Raw genomic sequence first — 18525 nt, 5'->3', positions numbered from 1 at the left:
AACGTAGTATGCGACAACTGTAGAACGTAGTTTATGCATAAAGTATGGTATAGATCCTCCAAGTAGGTCTACTGTTTTATCAGTGGCCTAGCTATTTTTATTGAAACTGGATCTTCGGTAGACACAGACCTTCAGCTCGTCCCCGAACGTAGTATGCGACAACTGTAGAACGTAGTTTATGCATAAAGTATGGTATAGATCCTCCAAGTAGGTCTACTGTTTTATCAGTGGCCTAAGTATTTTTATTGAAACTGGATCTTCGGTAGACACAGACCTTCAGCTCGTCCCCGAACGTAGTATGCGACAACTGTAGAACGTAGTTTATGCATAAAGTATGGTATAGATCCTCCAAGTAGGTCTACTGTTTTATCAGTGGCCTAAGTATTTTTATTGAAACTGGATCTTCGGTAGACACAGACCTTCAGCTCGTCCCCGAACGTAGTATGCGACAACTGTAGAACGTAGTTTATGCATAAAGTATGGTATAGATCCTCCAAGTAGGTCTACTGTTTTATCAGTGGCCTAAGTATTTTTATTGAAACTGGATCTTCGGTAGACACAGACCTTCAGCTCGTCCCCGAACGTAGTATGCGACAACTGTAGAACGTAGTTTATGCATAAAGTATGGTATAGATCCTCCAAGTAGGTCTACTGTTTTATCAGTGGCCTAAGTATTTTTATTGAAACTGGATCTTCGGTAGACACAGACCTTCAGCTCGTCCCCGAACGTAGTATGCGACAACTGTAGAACGTAGTTTATGCATAAAGTATGGTATAGATCCTCCAAGTAGGTCTACTGTTTTATCAGTGGCCTAGCTATTTTTATTGAAACTGGATCTTCGGTAGACACAGACCTTCAGCTCGTCCCCGAACGTAGTATGCGACAACTGTAGAACGTAGTTTATGCATAAAGTATGGTATAGATCCTCCAAGTAGGTCTACTGTTTTATCAGTGGCCTAAGTATTTTTATTGAAACTGGATCTTCGGTAGACACAGACCTTCAGCTCGTCCCCGAACGTAGTATGCGACAACTGTAGAACGTAGTTTATGCATAAAGTATGGTATAGATCCTCCAAGTAGGTCTACTGTTTTATCAGTGGCCTAAGTATTTTTATTGAAACTGGATCTTCGGTAGACACAGACCTTCAGCTCGTCCCCGAACGTAGTATGCGACAACTGTAGAACGTAGTTTATGCATAAAGTATGGTATAGATCCTCCAAGTAGGTCTACTGTTTTATCAGTGGCCTAAGTATTTTTATTGAAACTGGATCTTCGGTAGACACAGACCTTCAGCTCGTCCCCGAACGTCTAAAGACGTTGTAGAGCAAGTGAGATTTCAGATAAGATGTTGCGCCGCATCGCCAATGGAAACCACATTAAACCTCTGTATATATGTATATACATATGTATGTATTTTTCTACAAAATGATACCAAAACCATGTCTAATCTAAATCAATCAATAAGAATTTCCAAAGTTGTAAAGTCCATTTTGATACACCCTGTATGTTCGAGGAAACTTTCAAGGAAAAGGATGCATTTTTCGTCAGTCGTACCTTGTTTTTTTTTTTTTTTTTTCCCGACATATATTTCGTATGTTAGTAAATACAATTATGTTACTACGATGATTCCTGAAGGAGATTGATAATATCATTTATTTGCTTTTTCCAACAGTATGAGTGGCAAAGGTTTATCATTGCATTCGCAAGAAATAGTAAGGGAATCCATATTTGCGCTTCCACGGCGATTACAGAAGTCTTTAGGGGAAATTGTATCAATGTTTATACTATCAACATTTACCAGGAAGGGGGACGTAAAATACTATTGTGCTGCCAAAATGTCTTGAGCCGTGGCAAAAATGCGAACTAAAGGTCACACCCTCGCGTTGAGCCAATAACGGTTCAGCTGTTGCTAAGCGAGAGAAAGTGAGTGGAATTCCTTCGGACGATAGCAGCGCTTGCAACGGAAGACTAGGGATCAAGTCAATGTGGTATAACAATAGTCAATGTTTTTGTTTCGCAGTCAGGAAGTTTCCAGATAAAACAGGGAAATGCTGGGATGGTATCTTAATTTTAAGCTTTGGCCCGATGTTTCCCCGCTTAGCGTTAGCAATGTTATGTTATGTTTCATAGTTTCTGCTTTAAGAGCCTGAAAATGATGGCTGGGGAAGGGATCGAAAAGTTTGATGTTATTTAATCTTTAAACATTGCTGAAATCCCATAAAGACTTCTGCAATAATCGAAATGCTGTAATCTTTCCAGACTTTATTATATTAACACGAAGGAACTTTGAAAAAGAAGTACATATAGCGTTGTACTAGAATGTTTCGTGTGGTCTGTACGTTTATGGTTTCTCCAATCTTTTCAAAACAAATTTCTCACTTCTAAGAAATACTAAAACCCTTCATTACTCTTCTTCGTGAGACAGGCTCAAAAGTACTGCTTCCTGTGAGTGGTAAGGCTTAAGAGACTCTTTAGGAAGGTCGCAACTTTCCAACGGTGTGCATTTCGTCCACATCGTGGGTCCAGCAGCGGAACGATAGGGGAAAAGTTGGATGTATTGTTCCCCCTCCCCCTTAGCATTTGGGAGGGGGAAACTCTCCGAAGGGTCTACAAGCACAAAAAGTGGTAGCAATAGAGATAAATAAACTTCAAACGAATGATACTCTGTGTATGGCCATTCTTGTACATGACAAATAAGTGTTGCCAATTTCGAGGAAATGTATTTTTTTTTTCATTTTTTAAAAATTTCTTTTACGGGTTGGGCACAGGGGTACAAAAGTTACCTCGTTGGAATCTCAAGCTTTCCAACGAGGTATGGAGGTATGGCTTATATCTATGTTCCAATTAGGGGCGTCAGGGTAGATTTACATATTTTTAAAAAAATACATCCATGGCGATTCTCATAGGAAACTCGTTCGGAATTTTCTCTCACTTGGTATTTAATTTTCGCCCTTCACTTTTTTTTACATGATTGTACCCCAATGTCTGGCGTACGCGCCAAAATACTTCTTAATTCGTACAAATGTCGTCTTCTATGGGTTTGGCACAGGGAACAGAAAAGTTATCTCGTAATATGTGTTCCATAACCTTTACAACGAGGTATCGTTCATGTCCCTGTGACAATTAGAAGGGTTACTAGGACAGGGCCGCCAACGTAAAGGTCCACGATTTTCTCGAAATCCTTATCTGTCCTGTAAAGATTAAATGTGCCGTCGGATTATGTAACACGGTTTGCGGGGGAAATTAACGTAAATACACTTATTCTGATCTAGCTACAGAAATATGGAACTTCATTGTGGTGAAGAAGATGGAATTATCATTAATTACAGACATGTAATGAGGGGTACAGGAACACAAAACTGCAGGGAATGTCAAAGTGAAATTTTTGAACACAGCGTTTACGGGAAATGTACAAATATATCACATGTGGGATTGTAGTGTGTATTCGTACCTCGAAATAATCATTTGTGAACTGAGGAGAAAAATATGGGCACGAAATTAGTTCGCGACCCGAAGGTCTACTATACAATAATTGTCAGATTTTATAGTAGACTAGAGGCTAGATTTTGCGTCGCATTGACTCACGCAGAAACACATAAATAAGTAAAATAATCACAACTACTTAGCCACTTCTGTCTATTAAGGGATAATCTTTGCTCACTTCTCATGATCTTACGACGATCGGTCCGCACACTGGTTCTGGGGTACGCCCTAGATTTTTTTTTTCTCTCATTCCTTTCTCGATCCATATTTGATTTGGTAATCGCTTTAACAAGCGGCTGTCTATTTGTCGTCAACCCCAAACTTGGAGGACCAGGATTTCCTGTCGGGGTTTTCTCGCGTAAATTGAAATTGTTCCTATTATAACTAGTATTGTATTTAGCACTAACATTTACCAGGCTACTGTTAAATTGACCAAAAACTTCTGCTAAAAGCTTGATCTGCTACTAAATTTACTGATCTACTAAAAGTTACCAACTTCTGCTGAAAGTTAGAAGATTATTAAACTCAGAATTTTAATATGCATAGACAGTAGACAACGTGACAGGATAAAAGACGTGAAAATTTTGGATGAGGAGTAAACCAATTATCTTTGCGAAGAGCATATCGATTAAAGATATGAACTCTGAAAGAAAAAAGTTGGTGTAAGACACCTTTACCATCTCTAGAAGGTGGACAGAAACGACATCTAACATGTTGTATTAAGCCTAGATTTGGTATAATTTTAGGCAATTAAAAAAGTCCGTCATATGATGTTACTTTTAACTTTCAATTATATATGTCTTCCAAAGATGCAGACCTATTTCAGTCAACACGTCTGTCAAGTGACGGCATCCATAGATTTACTTTGTTATATTACTTTGCTGAAAATTTGAAGAAGAGACAAAAGAACGTTAAAATTTCATAAGAATTTTCTCAAAAGATTTCCAAAATTTGAAATAGACAATGTGGCTCGGTATATGAGCTATGTTGTAATTTGATAGGTTGAATATGTGTATGCAGTGCAGCAATTAGGAAATGAGACTTTTTTTTTTCTGTGAACTCCACGCACGTCAGTTAGAACTGGAATGTTTGGTAAAGTTTGGGATGCCATTTTGAATGATTGAAATGGTAATATCAGTTCTCATAGAGGTGAATAAGGATACAGTTCGCGAAATAATAAACGCGGATGTAAAGAAACGAAAGCTGTGTGGACGTTTTGTGCACCATTTTCCTTAATAGAGACTCAGAAACGAAAGAATACCGTGAGTTTTTGCCTCTTCCAGAAAAAAAAAAAGTTTGTATATGAGTACACTCTGCTTACTCGCCAAACTTGCCCCCTGGAATTTCTTTTCTTCAAATTAAAATCACCATTTTTTTTTTTTTCACTGTGTTCCTCCATGCCAGGAAACGGTAATGAGGGCATTGAACACCACTACATCACTGCAGTCCAGTACTTTCAGAAATTAGTTCGTGACACTGAATCGTTTAAATCTTTGTGTGGGCAAATGAGGCTCCTACTTTGACTCCATTTCATGTTAATTTATTTTACAAAGCCACTGTCGGCTTCGCTGTGTTATGTCCATATTGTCATATATAATTTGTTAATAATGAAAGTTACTGTGGAACATCTAACTGAAAAGAATATTCGAAAAATGAAAGCTAGTTCAGGTCGATATGAGTCTAAAATAAAATGTTGCTGGCATTTTAAGAACTTTACTGATAGGCTATACTGTAAGCCTTAGATGAAATTGAAAGTCACATTCTTTGAACAAGTACACAGTAAAGTGTCAAATTGAGCATATATTTGTAAAGCTTTGAATATTAAGCTATTTCCTTTTCGATCAATGTGCAGTTCAGACATTTAAAGAAGATGAATGAGCAGGTTGTAGATACTCCCTTCCTTTGTTGCATACACAGCAGTATATATTAAAAATTAAAAGTACTTTCGGCAGTTAATCAATTGAAATGACGATTCCTTGGCAATTGATGGAAATATTTGCTAACGATTCTATTACGAGATACAAATTATGAATCCATACGCTGTATGTAGTAAGTTATTAAGTGTTCTGCCTTTCGACAGGTCCTGGGACTAATGAGTTTTTTTTTTTCTTTCTTAATTTTCATTTGGGCCTGGAAATGTTTCTCCCAAGTTTCTCGATTTTCATAATTTCCTTTTACCTCCCAATATTTTCTTCTATTTTTCAAATCATCAATCACAAGTGTTCTTCTTCCTATTCCTCGCTTTCCTTCCATCTTTCCTTTTTTGGCGGTATGAGGAAGACAGTTTCTTCGCAGGATGTGTCCAATCTAATTGACTCTTCTACGAAGGATGGTGGCAAAAAGCGTAGCACGTTAATATCATAGATACTTATCAATTTAATGGGAACGAACTTTAAAAAGTGCAACTTAGGGATTGTCCTCGTATTACGTAACGCGTAAACGGAGAGAGGGAGTTCGGCCTTATGTTACGAAGTGTGACAAAGTGGGAGGAGGGGGTTTACGCGTCTTCATTACGTAACGCATGTTTTTTGCTGTAATTTTTATTTTTATTTTAAGGTTTATATGCAATTTTTAAACAACTAGTTTTATTCAGTTCATTACTTTTTTTATAAGTAAATATTTCTATTGGGAAATTGCAAACCTGTAGCCTATATAAATTTAATCATGCAGAAGGGATTCGAAGGCGCTGCTAGACACCTGCATGATTGCTGACGAAACCTGCTTGTATTACAATATGATAAAACTCCGTTTTGTAACTATCTCAGCATTGCATTTACGGCACATACTTTTCTGGAGTTAGTTGTTAGTGATCGTAACTATTGCTTGAAAATTCCCTCGCGTTCCTACTCGTATCGCATTTTCTGAGAATATTATTTAAAACTTTTGATTTGAATCATTACCCAATCTATTCTTCTAAGGGGTTTCGCATGTGAAACAAAAAAAAAATGTTTTATCTTGAAATGATATTTTCCGCGACGGAATGATCCACGATTTGCAGTGCAAAATAAGATATTAGAAACCTAATTCGTTGGATATTGCATCTCGTTGTGATTTTTTTTTTTTTTTTTTTTTTGGTTGAAAATTTCTGGAGAAATCGAGTTTATTCGTATTCTGGAACTGATTTGAGACAAAAATAATTTGAAAAAGGGAAAAACTAAAAGTCCAAATAAAATGCTCGAAAGCTTGTTCACAAACGAGATGTTCCTGCTCCTTCACGTATGCCGGAGGATCTGTGCTCGATGAGGAAGTGATCTTTGCATCGCCAACACTGTTGAACTTCAAATACATGAAGCATCCTGAATCCCGGAAAAAGAGGTCTTAGATCCTGTTTCACTTGCATCTTCCTCCAGTATTTCCTCATTGCCAATCATAGATGACCTAAAAGGATGGGTATGATTTCCTTGGGAAAACGACAGTATGCATTTTCAAAGAATTAAGATTAGTTAATTAAACAACCTAATATTTTGATTATATTTTGATTTATTGACGAAAATGCACTCCCAAAATAAGCAAAATTGGTGAAAAATAAAAATTTAAAAAATGTTACGTAACGAAGGGGGGAGGGGTTTGGCCTCGCGATAAGAAGTGACAAAGGGAGGGGAGAGGGTAAAATTGCTAGGAAAATAGCGTTATGTAACATGTGTACGGCCCCTTACTAGATTAGTATGGCGTTCGAGCACCTTTAGGCTTTAAAACAGCTATGATTCGACTTGGAAAGGAGTCAGACGTGGATTGTACGATACCAAGTGAAATCGTACACTACTTTGCGCGCACTGCATCATTCGGTTCCGTATAAGAGAATGGAGGCGGAAATCTGTGTCGTGTTCGTATCTCTCAACGCACCTACAGATGTTGTATATTCAGATCCGTGAATTGGACGGACCAGGATTCAATTTCATTCTAGTGTTCCTTGAACCACACCACAGCAGCTACAATTGAGTGAGTGGGGACATTATCATCCTGGAATATCGCGTCATGGCTCGGAAACATCTGGAGCATAGGATATATACATGGCCCCACAGGCCGTGACGTGGCGTGGCTGGTAAGCATGAGCACACAACTCACTAAAAACCAGAATATTGTGGCCTACAGCATCATAGAGCTACTGCATGTTTAATGGTTGGCGGAGACACTGCGGACCATCCGTTTCTTTGGGTATACGCTACATAAACACGGCCCCATGGTTTGAAATAAGGGGAGCGATGCCTCATCTGACCATATTAAACGGTATCAGTAGTTTATGATTCATGCTCGCGGCACCATTAATGTCGGACTAAAGTGTTATGATCCCTTATAGGAGTTTCACCCGTGCAATCCGATTCCGCATGTCCATGTCTACGACAACTCGCGGCAGATTGTGATCGTCAACATAGATTGTGTGAAGTGCTGCTTGGGTTTCTCTGTCACTTGTACCGTAGTCTTACACAGATTTTTATTTTGTTTCGACTTGTTTTACATCTCGAGGTTAAGGTTATAAGAAGCCTTATCTATAAGATTGTGTGAGAATGGTCGGCGAAGCCTTTCAAATAGGGTTTTCATCTTACCACTATTCCTCTTCGCGGATGTGGTTTTGGTGTAAGTTTTGTAGCACTTGTTACCATAGACACTGTTCCTCGTGAAAAGCTCAACATGCTTGCCACTTTTGTCACACTCACACCATAATGACCGAGCGCCAACAATTTGCCGCAGTGCATAAATACGCGGTTGTCACGCGAGTCAGGGGATATTGAGTTAAATGGTGATATTTATGCACCGCGACAAATAAGCTCATTGTTATTGACTCGCACCACAATTGCGTTGCATAAATAAGGGCTTAATATTGATAAGTGCTGCACATAACGCGAGAGAGTGCGATGCAAGCTATATTCCTAACTCCCTATCGATGACTTGATGCCATTGCTGTTCTTTCAAATGCAATATCGATGTCGAATTTAGCTTCAGTGTGGATAGATATCGCACAATGTGTGGATTAACTGCCAATAGCCATGTAAAAAGTACTGTCAACAATGGAATAACTGTTCACAGTATGTCATACTTTGTAAGCTTACCAAAAGTATTGTGGCTGTGACTACATGCCACCGTCTGAAACCGTCTGTGACCCAAGAAACCGTCTGTTTCATTCTCCTGTCTTAGCTCGCTCCGTCAGTGGATGATGCAAGAGCTATTTACTCGTGCAAGCTACATACCTAGTAAAGGAGTATTCCGTGTTGAAATTGCAGGATGGTAGGGGAATAAGTGACTTCCCTGACTAGCCACCTCTGATAACAATAGAACTCTATTTTTGTTTTGGAGTTCAAGATCCCTTTCAACACAGAGGCTACAGCTAAACCCTTTCCGCCCTAGTGGTTTCAGTGTGAAACCACAGTTTTAACACTTTTCTCCGTGCAGTTTGGTGGATTTAGAAGGAAACCATCTTTTAGTATGAACTTTGCAAGCCATCTAAGGACAGGAGTTTAAATTATTTCCAGGATTTTCATGCGCGCCAAAACTGTATAGCCTATTGACGTCTAAGTTTGTTGTTTTCTTTCTCTTCATATATTCATTAAAAAAAACAACAACAACAAAGGGTTAACATGTGATCCCAACTGTATGATCATTTCAAACGTGTTATAAGTTATTGGCTTCAGAGATAAAACTCCCACCGGGAGTTGAAGGCATTAAAAGTTGATTTTTTAACACAATAAATAAATAGAATAATTTCCTGCATATAATTCATAGTCATCTCTGTACGATCAATCAACATTTTATAGACAAAAGCCAGTGTCATTTGTAGACATACTTCCAGAGAAGTCAGCTGTACCTTGGAGCGAAGATAAATTAAATTGCGATTACAGTGCATGCCAGTCTTGTGCAGCGCACCTCTTCTGCCAAGTTTTCCAATGCAGTCCCCTCATATTTTGACCTCTCCCATCCTACCGGGAAAAGATTTTTCTGGAAAAAGCCAGGCACCACTGGTACAACCCGAATTTTGAAGGGAAAAAACAATTATTTATGGATGCAATATATTTATTAGGATATACTTAATCTGCAAGAAGAAAAAAACATATGAAAATGTCGGCAAAAACTTATATTCAAGGTATTCATTCCTTTCCTATGATAATAGATATATCCAAGCGAAAGTAGTAAACAAATGCAACTTATTTGTAAACAAGGATTTAGAAGAAGTTGAAGCTTATCTAATTTCTAAAAAATCAAGATCCTGTGGTCTCGATACACGACTAATCGCCTTCTAACGGCGGCTCACCGCTGCCACAAAGGCTAGCGGAAGTGGTGCATTTCAAGTTAACAGCAGAGGCGGAGTAATAGCAAAGTTTCCAACACGTATAAACGGGAAGTGTCGGAAAGGATGGACGCAAAATTTCCTGGACACAAAATTAAAAAAAAAAAAAAAAAAGAGAAAAAGATCAGCTGATGTTAATTTCTTAGAAAACAAACACAAGTTGCACACTCATTGTTGTGTGACAATAAAACACACACTACAAGCACCTTCTTTAGTTCAAGACAGTTGCGAAACGTCATTTACCAAGAATCTTCTGGTTCAATTCACCATCGCTACCTCCCCTGTTCATACTTTTCATGCATTTTTTCTGTCTTAATAACGCAGAGTTGGAAAAATACTTAAAATGGTTTACAGTAGCCATTATACGATATAAGCATACCTCATTGATTTTAATATTAACGTAGGCTTTTAAGTTCAAGGCTCAGTGAATGACTTTTATTTCTCACCTGGGTATTGTAGTTTATTTTCTGTATTAAATTAAACCAGGGTTGTAGGCTACTTTAAGTTTTGAATGTTTAACTGTACATGATGGTCGTCCTGTGACATCATTGCATACCAAATTCTGCGTACAGCAACGCAACGCAAAAATTGCAAAAGTCGATAGCTTTTATGCCTATTATTGCAAATTTTGCGTTGAGTTGACGCAAACCGTTACGAAATGTGTCCTCTCGAAGAGTCAGCTCTAGAATTGCTACGTTTTGATACACTTAAAGCAAGATACTCTTATTGAGCACGTACAGATCGCCGGTTCATTATTCCCAAATATGTATTTGTAATAATTTATACTAAGAATAATACAAGTATTAGGGTTATATTCATGAATGATTTTTTTCTTTAAAAAAAGAACAGGGAACAAAAACTCATAGGGCCTTACGCAGAGTCGTTCTGAAGCGTGATTAGTGCCATACTAAAAAGTTCGACTAACGTATGTTTCCTGCAGTAGTCAGGCGTTTAGTATGAGTCTAATCTTACGTCAAAACGACTCTGCATAAAGCGGATAGTGTCAAAGTGTTGACGGTGGGTTGAACAGAAGTTATGAACCACTGAACCAGCCCAAGAGTAACACCATTGGCGATAATTTCAGTGCTACCATCACGAAAAATTTTAACGATAGAACCATATCGACATCTTGCCATGTAATGCATCTCTCTTAGGCGTAATTCACAATGTTGAAGGTTTTCTTTAAATTCGAGATGTCTCGCCTAAGTCAAAATCCAGGATACAACTGTTCTCACTGCGGGCGACCTTGATATCTGCCAGGAACTCCAACAGATTTTTTTTTCCAAAGGCGGACAGAAGACTGACACAGAAGCAAAGTGACGAATATATTCACTTCAATGAACATGTCTCTAGTATTTTCATATCAAACTGTCCCTCTTTCTTCCTACTACGACCGCCCAATTCTTCCTGTGTAATCATTCAATGTGTGTCACACAAAGTGCACAAGCAGAAGAAAGTAAACATTATCTAACACATTTAAAATTCCCAACATTCAGCATTGGCGAAATATTGCTTTACTACCGCACACTCTTTGACTAATACTAGTTGAATTGGTCATTTTTTATTCTTTTACAATATTCTGAAACACACAATAAGATAATTGTAAAAGCAAAAATGTTCCAACCCTGTAAAAATGTCAAGCTCCTTTTATTTTTCATAGGAAAAATCAGGAGAAAAAGAAACTTGACCTGCATTGATAGTTGTAAAGAAAAATGAAATGTAACTTTAACAGTGAGTTACCTACCACTGATAATAGCAACCATTTTACCTCCAATTCTTGGAGAAATTAAAAACAAGAATTCTTTTAAAATCTGACATGCTACAACAATCAAGCTAACATAATCAGCAGTAATTATTACCACACGATATAATTCTGTATTTTATTTGAGCTGACAAAGAAAATGTTGGCACAATATACCTGTTAAATTAAGATTCTTATCTCAATTATAAAGAACATTTTCTTGGCCTGTTTTGTGATAGGTGTAATTAATCCTTGCACCGAAGTTAGATTGTGTGGACTTGTAACTCGTTTGTTTTTATTTTCTACAGTGATAGGAACTGCAGCATTAATAATGTTGGGGTTTCTTGTTGCTGAAGTAAATCAATGCTGGATATTATCAGTTTGTTTTAAGGGTATATATGGGTTGTGTACTTGCATTTATATGCATAAATTAAAGTCCCTGTTTCACAGCATTGTTTTGAGGTCAACTCTCATTAGGGTGATAACTATAGGGTGTTCGTAAATTCAAATTATGCATCCCATTAGTTGGAGAGGAAAGGGTGGTGCAGACAGGATATATATATAGGTGGTCACAAAGTCCCGTTACCCCTTGATAAATGCTAATGTAAGTTTCCCCGTTACCCCTTGATAAATGCTAATGTAAGTTTCCCCGTTACCCCTTGATAAATGCTAATATAAGTTTCCCCGTTACCCTTTTATAAACGCTTATGTAAATTTCCCCGTTACCCCTTGATAAATGCTAATGTAAGTTTCCCCGTTACCCCTTGATAAATGCTAATATAAGTTTTCCCGTTACCCTTTTATAAACGCTAATGTAAGGCTTCCTATTGTTTCAGATTGTGTGAACGATGGCTGATGCTTCCAGTTACAGTATTCGTAGTAGTCTGGATCTGCCCGCAACACTTGCCTGGCCACCACGAAGCCCAGACTTCACCACCTGTGATCATGCGCTATGGGAGTTCGTAAAGAGCATCGTTATACAAAACCGTTACGATACCACTGCCGAACTGACAGAAGCTGTGAAACAAGCTTTCTCTCCAGTTACACCTGCAATGCTCAGCAACATGTTGCACAGAACCTGGCAGCGTATTAACCTTTGTCATTGGAATGATAGTCGACACAGTAATGCTTTGGACACTTAATGTTTGCTATCTCAATAAAACTTCTCGAAAGCATTGTTGTGCATGTCATTCAGTTCTTTCCATGTAGTTATTTACGTACGTTTGGTGGTTTATGTTACTTAGGCTCAGGGGTAACGAGATTTTGTGGCCACCCTGTACATCAACATAATCTACCGTTGTCGATTCACTGCAAGAATGAAGGTCTTTCCAACCTTTCATCACAATCGTCTATTTTGGGCAATTCTTGCTAACAGGGAGTGGAGAAATTCGTTAAATATTATGGAAGTATACTGATGATGGTTGTCGATGGGTTGCAACTACTCGTCGAAAGAACGTGAAAATAGGAGTGATGCAGGGAGGCTATGAATGTACTTTTCCATGTTAAGGAACAGAAGCTTCTTGTCATAGTGACTGAGCGTTCTAGATGCGGTCGCAGTCCTCATACACTCACAAATGTAAACAACTCTTTTTTTTTCTTTCAGCTTTTTTTATGTGTATTTTTGAGAGATGCGTCAATATGTTGTCAAAAGAAGGAAGTTTCCTCATATACAAGGGACGTTCAATAAATTTTGCACATATAATATTATTATTATTTGCAATATGATGAAATTTTAGGTGAACATACTTTCATTATTTGACCACAGAATCATGTCACTCAATGTACCCTCCATCTGCTATGTTGCATCTTGTTCTTTGACAATTATGATGAAATAATCTCTGCATTACATCAGCTTTATATTGATATCACAGAGAAGCGTAAAACAAGAAATCAAATCAGAAACCTTTTGAATGAAATGGAGGAGCTTGAATTTATGGTAATGTTATGTGTTCGGAGTTATTTGTTGGATGAATTTCACAAAGTTAGTTAATCACTTCAAAACTTCAAAATTAGCCTCGCTGTACATTGTAAACTGTATGCTACACTTTTGGATTTTGTTAAAGATTCCAAAGACCTTTTTGGCCAATTTGAAGAATATGCAAATTACATATTAGCTTATGTTGACTACAAGAACAGCAGAAGATCTAAAAGGAGGCATATAGGTGAAGATGAAAATGATGCTTTAGAAAACTCAATCAAGAGGCAAGTTCAGAATCGAAACATTTATACTTGTGGTAGATACATTAGAATGTAACCTGGCACAAATGGCATCAATATACAATGAAGCTCCAAAAAAGTTTTCATTCCTAACAAAACTAGATTCTACAGAAGAAGAAATTCGTGAAGGGGTTGAGTTGAGTTGATTTTGAATTTAACGCCCTTTTCAGTAGAGAAGCTATATGAGACAGGACCTACTGATTAACGTGGAACCCGAACCACATGAGCTCCCGCCGAAAATCGTGAAGGAGTCAGTACTTTAAGCCAAACATATCCTAAAAATGTGGACAAGAACCTTGTTGGAGAACTCAAACATTTTCATCAACATGTTAGACGTAGTCAAAACCATGAACGTGCGAATCTAACACTTCACGATCTGTATCAGTATCAACTACGGAATATTTAATGATCGTGTCCAATCAGCATTCCCTAATGTAGAAGCAATTATGTTTCTTTGTATGATGCTTTTAAATTACCATGGAGAAAAATCATTTTCCCAGCCCAAAAAATGTCTCAGGCTAAATTATGTATCCTCTACCTTATGTACACGGAAAGTGACAAGCTATGCAGTTTATCATTGATGGTATTATGAATGACTTTGCTTTGGCAAAGTCAAAGAAGGAATGCATTATTATGTAGATAATGTTTGTTCATTGTTTACACACCCAGTATATAACGTATCATGATAAAATTATAGTTGAATGTGTATTAAACAGATATATTAATATAACTAGTCCTATTATTATTATTATTATTATTATTATTGTTATTGATATTTTATATGAATATGACATATTAGTAGTGTCTGTTACATGACTAAGTCATTGTAACAGAGTCCAAAGGTTTGCTGTCCCAATGAACAGTGTGGAAAACTATCGTGATGTTGATATTATATAAATGCATTAAATTAGCTTCAATTGTATTGTAAACAGGTTATAACGTAATTTCATATTAAGAATGCTATATAATTATTAGTAGTTTGCGTAATAATATTGACAAGTACTATTTCATGTTATAGCAAGCTTCCAGAGATTAGATTATGAGCGTATGCAGTGTTTCCAAAGAACTTTGCAGTGTGTTGTAAATGTTGTAAGATTGTAAAATGTTGTAAGTTGATAATAGGAAGTTACTAAACGTATTTAGATACCTATTAGGTCGATAAAATTACCATATAGCATATATTAAAAAAAAAAATGGCGGCATTTTATCGCTGAAAAAGAAAGCTAGATGTATAAAGTTCTCCATTACCTTCAATAGCCTAGGGACTCAGCGTCGTAATTAGATTTTTTCTGGGGGGGAGCAAGCATTAATACGGGTATTTGGGGCCCCTAGAAAAAGTTGTTATCTAATTCTTGGGCCCCCTCTTTCTATCTTTCTCTTACTCTTTATGGGCCCTCCCACATGGCAAGGTCTGCGGGGTCATTAGTTACACTCTTGGGCACGTTCCATACATGATAAACTAAAAGGGGACAATATTGACAAATCTTAAAGCCATACCAATAAATATTACTTCTAGGACCCCCTAACAGTATACTTTTTTTTTTTTTTTAACTGAAATAAGCCCATGACTCATTTTTGTTTTATTTACCTTTTGTGTGCTGTTTTGTTCATGTAATGTAGTGAACCCGTTTGATGCTTCATTTATAATTTCATGTTCGTATCATATATGACGTAGCAAAATTTTGTCTTAAAGTGAGCCTCTTGCAAACTTCGCGGAGCTTCCCGGGGGGGGGGGGGAGTTGTCCCCTGCCCCCACAAGTTACTGCCCGTAGGGGGCCCATCAACAGTGACGTAACTAAGGGGAAAAATGGGACTTGTGCTCCGAGCGTCAGATTAAAGGGGGGGGGGAGTGCAAAACTGGCCAAATATTTATTTTCACTATAAGGTAAGGAAAGGAGTTTTAGCAAACTAAAGATCATGAAAATTTACCTCAGAAATTTAACAGGACAACAACGACCCACCAATCTTAGGATCATGTCCATAGAGTATAAGTTAGCTTCAAAGCTATCTTTTGAGGACATTGTAAAAACCTTTGCAACCAAAACAGCCCGCAAAGTTAAATTTTAGTTCCAGCTTTTTGTGTTTCCATTTAACTTGTTCAAAACTTGTACACTCATGTCCAAAACGATTGTCGCATATCTATAGGGCTAATTGTTTTCTTGTAAGAATATAATTTGATAATGATTTTGCAGAGTACTTTTAATACTGATACTATATATATATATATATATCTTCTTCTAGTTCACCTCAACCATAGGTTGGTGGGCAACATGGAAATTTTGAAACTTTTTTCTCGCTTGGTAGAGCTGTTTTATACTTTGATAAGGCCTCTTTTTCGTAACTGCATCTAGATATTCTATCCTTGGTCTTCCTCTTCCTGGTTTTCCTTTTAGCTTTCCCTCTATCAGCACAGTGATCCAATCCTAGTGCCGAAGAAGATGGCCAAGCATGCGGTTTCTTCTTTTTCCTATTATCTTCATGATCTGTCGTCTTTCATTCTATAATCGGGAAATGGATTTTTGTGGTAAATTTCAACAGGAAAAGAATTATAAATACGAAAATTAGAATGAGTAAAACAAAATGTTGTTAAATGGACAAGAAAATTTTATTTTCGTTATATTGTTCTTATTTACTGCTCTTTTAACATGAAATTTTCCACATACACGTCTTTGCCAATTATACACATACTAACGTTATAAGAAAAACCGGGGGAATTCGTCATCAAATTATATTCCTACAACAACATATTTATAGACATGTAACAATAATTTTGGACATGAGTGTACATCGCTTTAAGAGATTTGCAATATGTTCGAGTATAATACTCGAGACAACAGCTTGACTGTCATAATTAAATATTCTATTCTAAAGCAATACATTGTTGATTTCATTCTACGCGTATGTTCATCCCGATATAATTCCAAAACGTCGTGATTTGCAGTTATGATGATAAAACTATAAGAATATGTCAAGCTGTTACTCTCAGATTATTTGGCAACCAAATACTAATTAATTTATGTTTTATCTTGTACTAAAAATTAAATTATGTACTGCAATTTTGAAATCAAGCTTTACCAGTTGAAGAAAAAATGGAATAGGAGAGTTACTGTGTTATGCCAATATCAAGTGTAGTCGGGGAGCGTTTTGGTTTGGTTGGTCGTGGGGGGGGGGCGCTAAGGTGAGTTCTTGCCCCGAGAGATAACTAGCCTAGTTGCGTCGCTGCCCATCAAACGTAAACTCAGCACTGGTGCCATTACATAGTTTAGCTCATAAGCAGTGGCGTCTCTGGCATGTAAAATTTGGGGGGGGGGGGCATCAAAGAAAGTTATTTAAATGGTACTACCTAGCCCAACCTGTTTATTATCTTCGATTCCATTTTTTACCTTTCGGCTTACCTTCACGGATCCCCTAAGGTATATCAATCACTCGGTTACAATCGTTGTATCAGCCTGAATATTATATTCCCAAATAAATATTATTATTATTATTTATATGATATTCTGTCGTTAGTAAATAAATTAAATTAGAATAAAACATTGAATATTTTGTACTTCAAAATATTGTTGGGGACACGTCCCCCTCGTCCCCCCGCCAGAGACACCCGTGCTCATAAGCACAATTTTATACCTATATAGCCAGTAAGTAATTTTACCCAATTTTTAAATAGCAGTATACTTCAATCAAGATATCTCTTGACAGCAATTATTGCATGTGATATACTAAATCAGTGAAAAATTATAATTTTCCTTGATTTTTTTTAAAAAAAACTCTCTACTTCTGTAAAAATTTCCTTTTAGTGTGTCGTGTGCATATTCTAAATACAGTACGATCTGCATTGCGTTATATTAACGTTGCGTGTGTAGTTTAGGTAGTAGGACGCAAATTATCTAGTATTAACAAGCAGAATTTGACGTCATATGTATATATATATATATATATATATATATATATATATATATATATATATATATATATATATATATATATATATATATATATATTCGCATGCAGTTACTATATATGTCTAATGCTGACCTCTATTAAAGTCAATTCGTTGATAAATATTTAATAGGTGACAAGTGATAGGCATTATATCATGGAATTGCGTTAATGCTTTTGACGTGTAAAATACTAGCATATAATAGAAGCGAATTTCATGTTGGAGCAAGTGACTTGCAGTTTTTTTTTTTAATGAAAAATTACTTTAAGAAAATTACTTAATAAGTGCTTATAAATTTAAAAGTACATGCTGTTTTTTCTTTTCTTTTGCGATTCTTTTTCGAGATATCAAAAACTCTTAGCTGTATTATTGTTTATATATTCAGATCTACAAAGCATCTTTTAAATTATGCAACGGTTGACCTATTTTTTAAGACACTTATTTTGTATTCTTACACATAACTTGGCATGTGTTTGAAATAAACAAAAAAAAAAAAAAAAAAAAAAAACGCTTCGTAATCTCTCTACATTTATTTCACTGCAATGTTACTGGACTAGATATATAAGGGTAATATGAGTAATATGAGTGGTGGTGCTTTCCACCTTAGAACTTCACTCAAAGAGAGATGTCTTGGGGTCAGGAAATCTGAAATTCTCAAGTTTCTGTTTATTTATTTAGAGTTCAGTGTTCTCTTTCATGTTTAATTGGAGGTCCAAAGTTATCATTCAGTATCAACGCTATGGCTATATGAGACAAGGACCTAGTGGCTCAATGGTAGGGCACTCACCTGTAGGAGTCCCTGGTTCTATCCCAATCCATCTGACTTTATGGTTGACAACATCGTGCGTATGGATTTTCTTGG

This window comes from Thermobia domestica, chromosome 1 (genome assembly GCF_964235325.1).
Source record: "Thermobia domestica chromosome 1, izTheDome1.hap1.1, whole genome shotgun sequence".
NCBI lineage: Eukaryota > Metazoa > Arthropoda > Insecta > Zygentoma > Lepismatidae > Thermobia > Thermobia domestica.
This window is presented reverse-complemented; position numbering follows the sequence as displayed.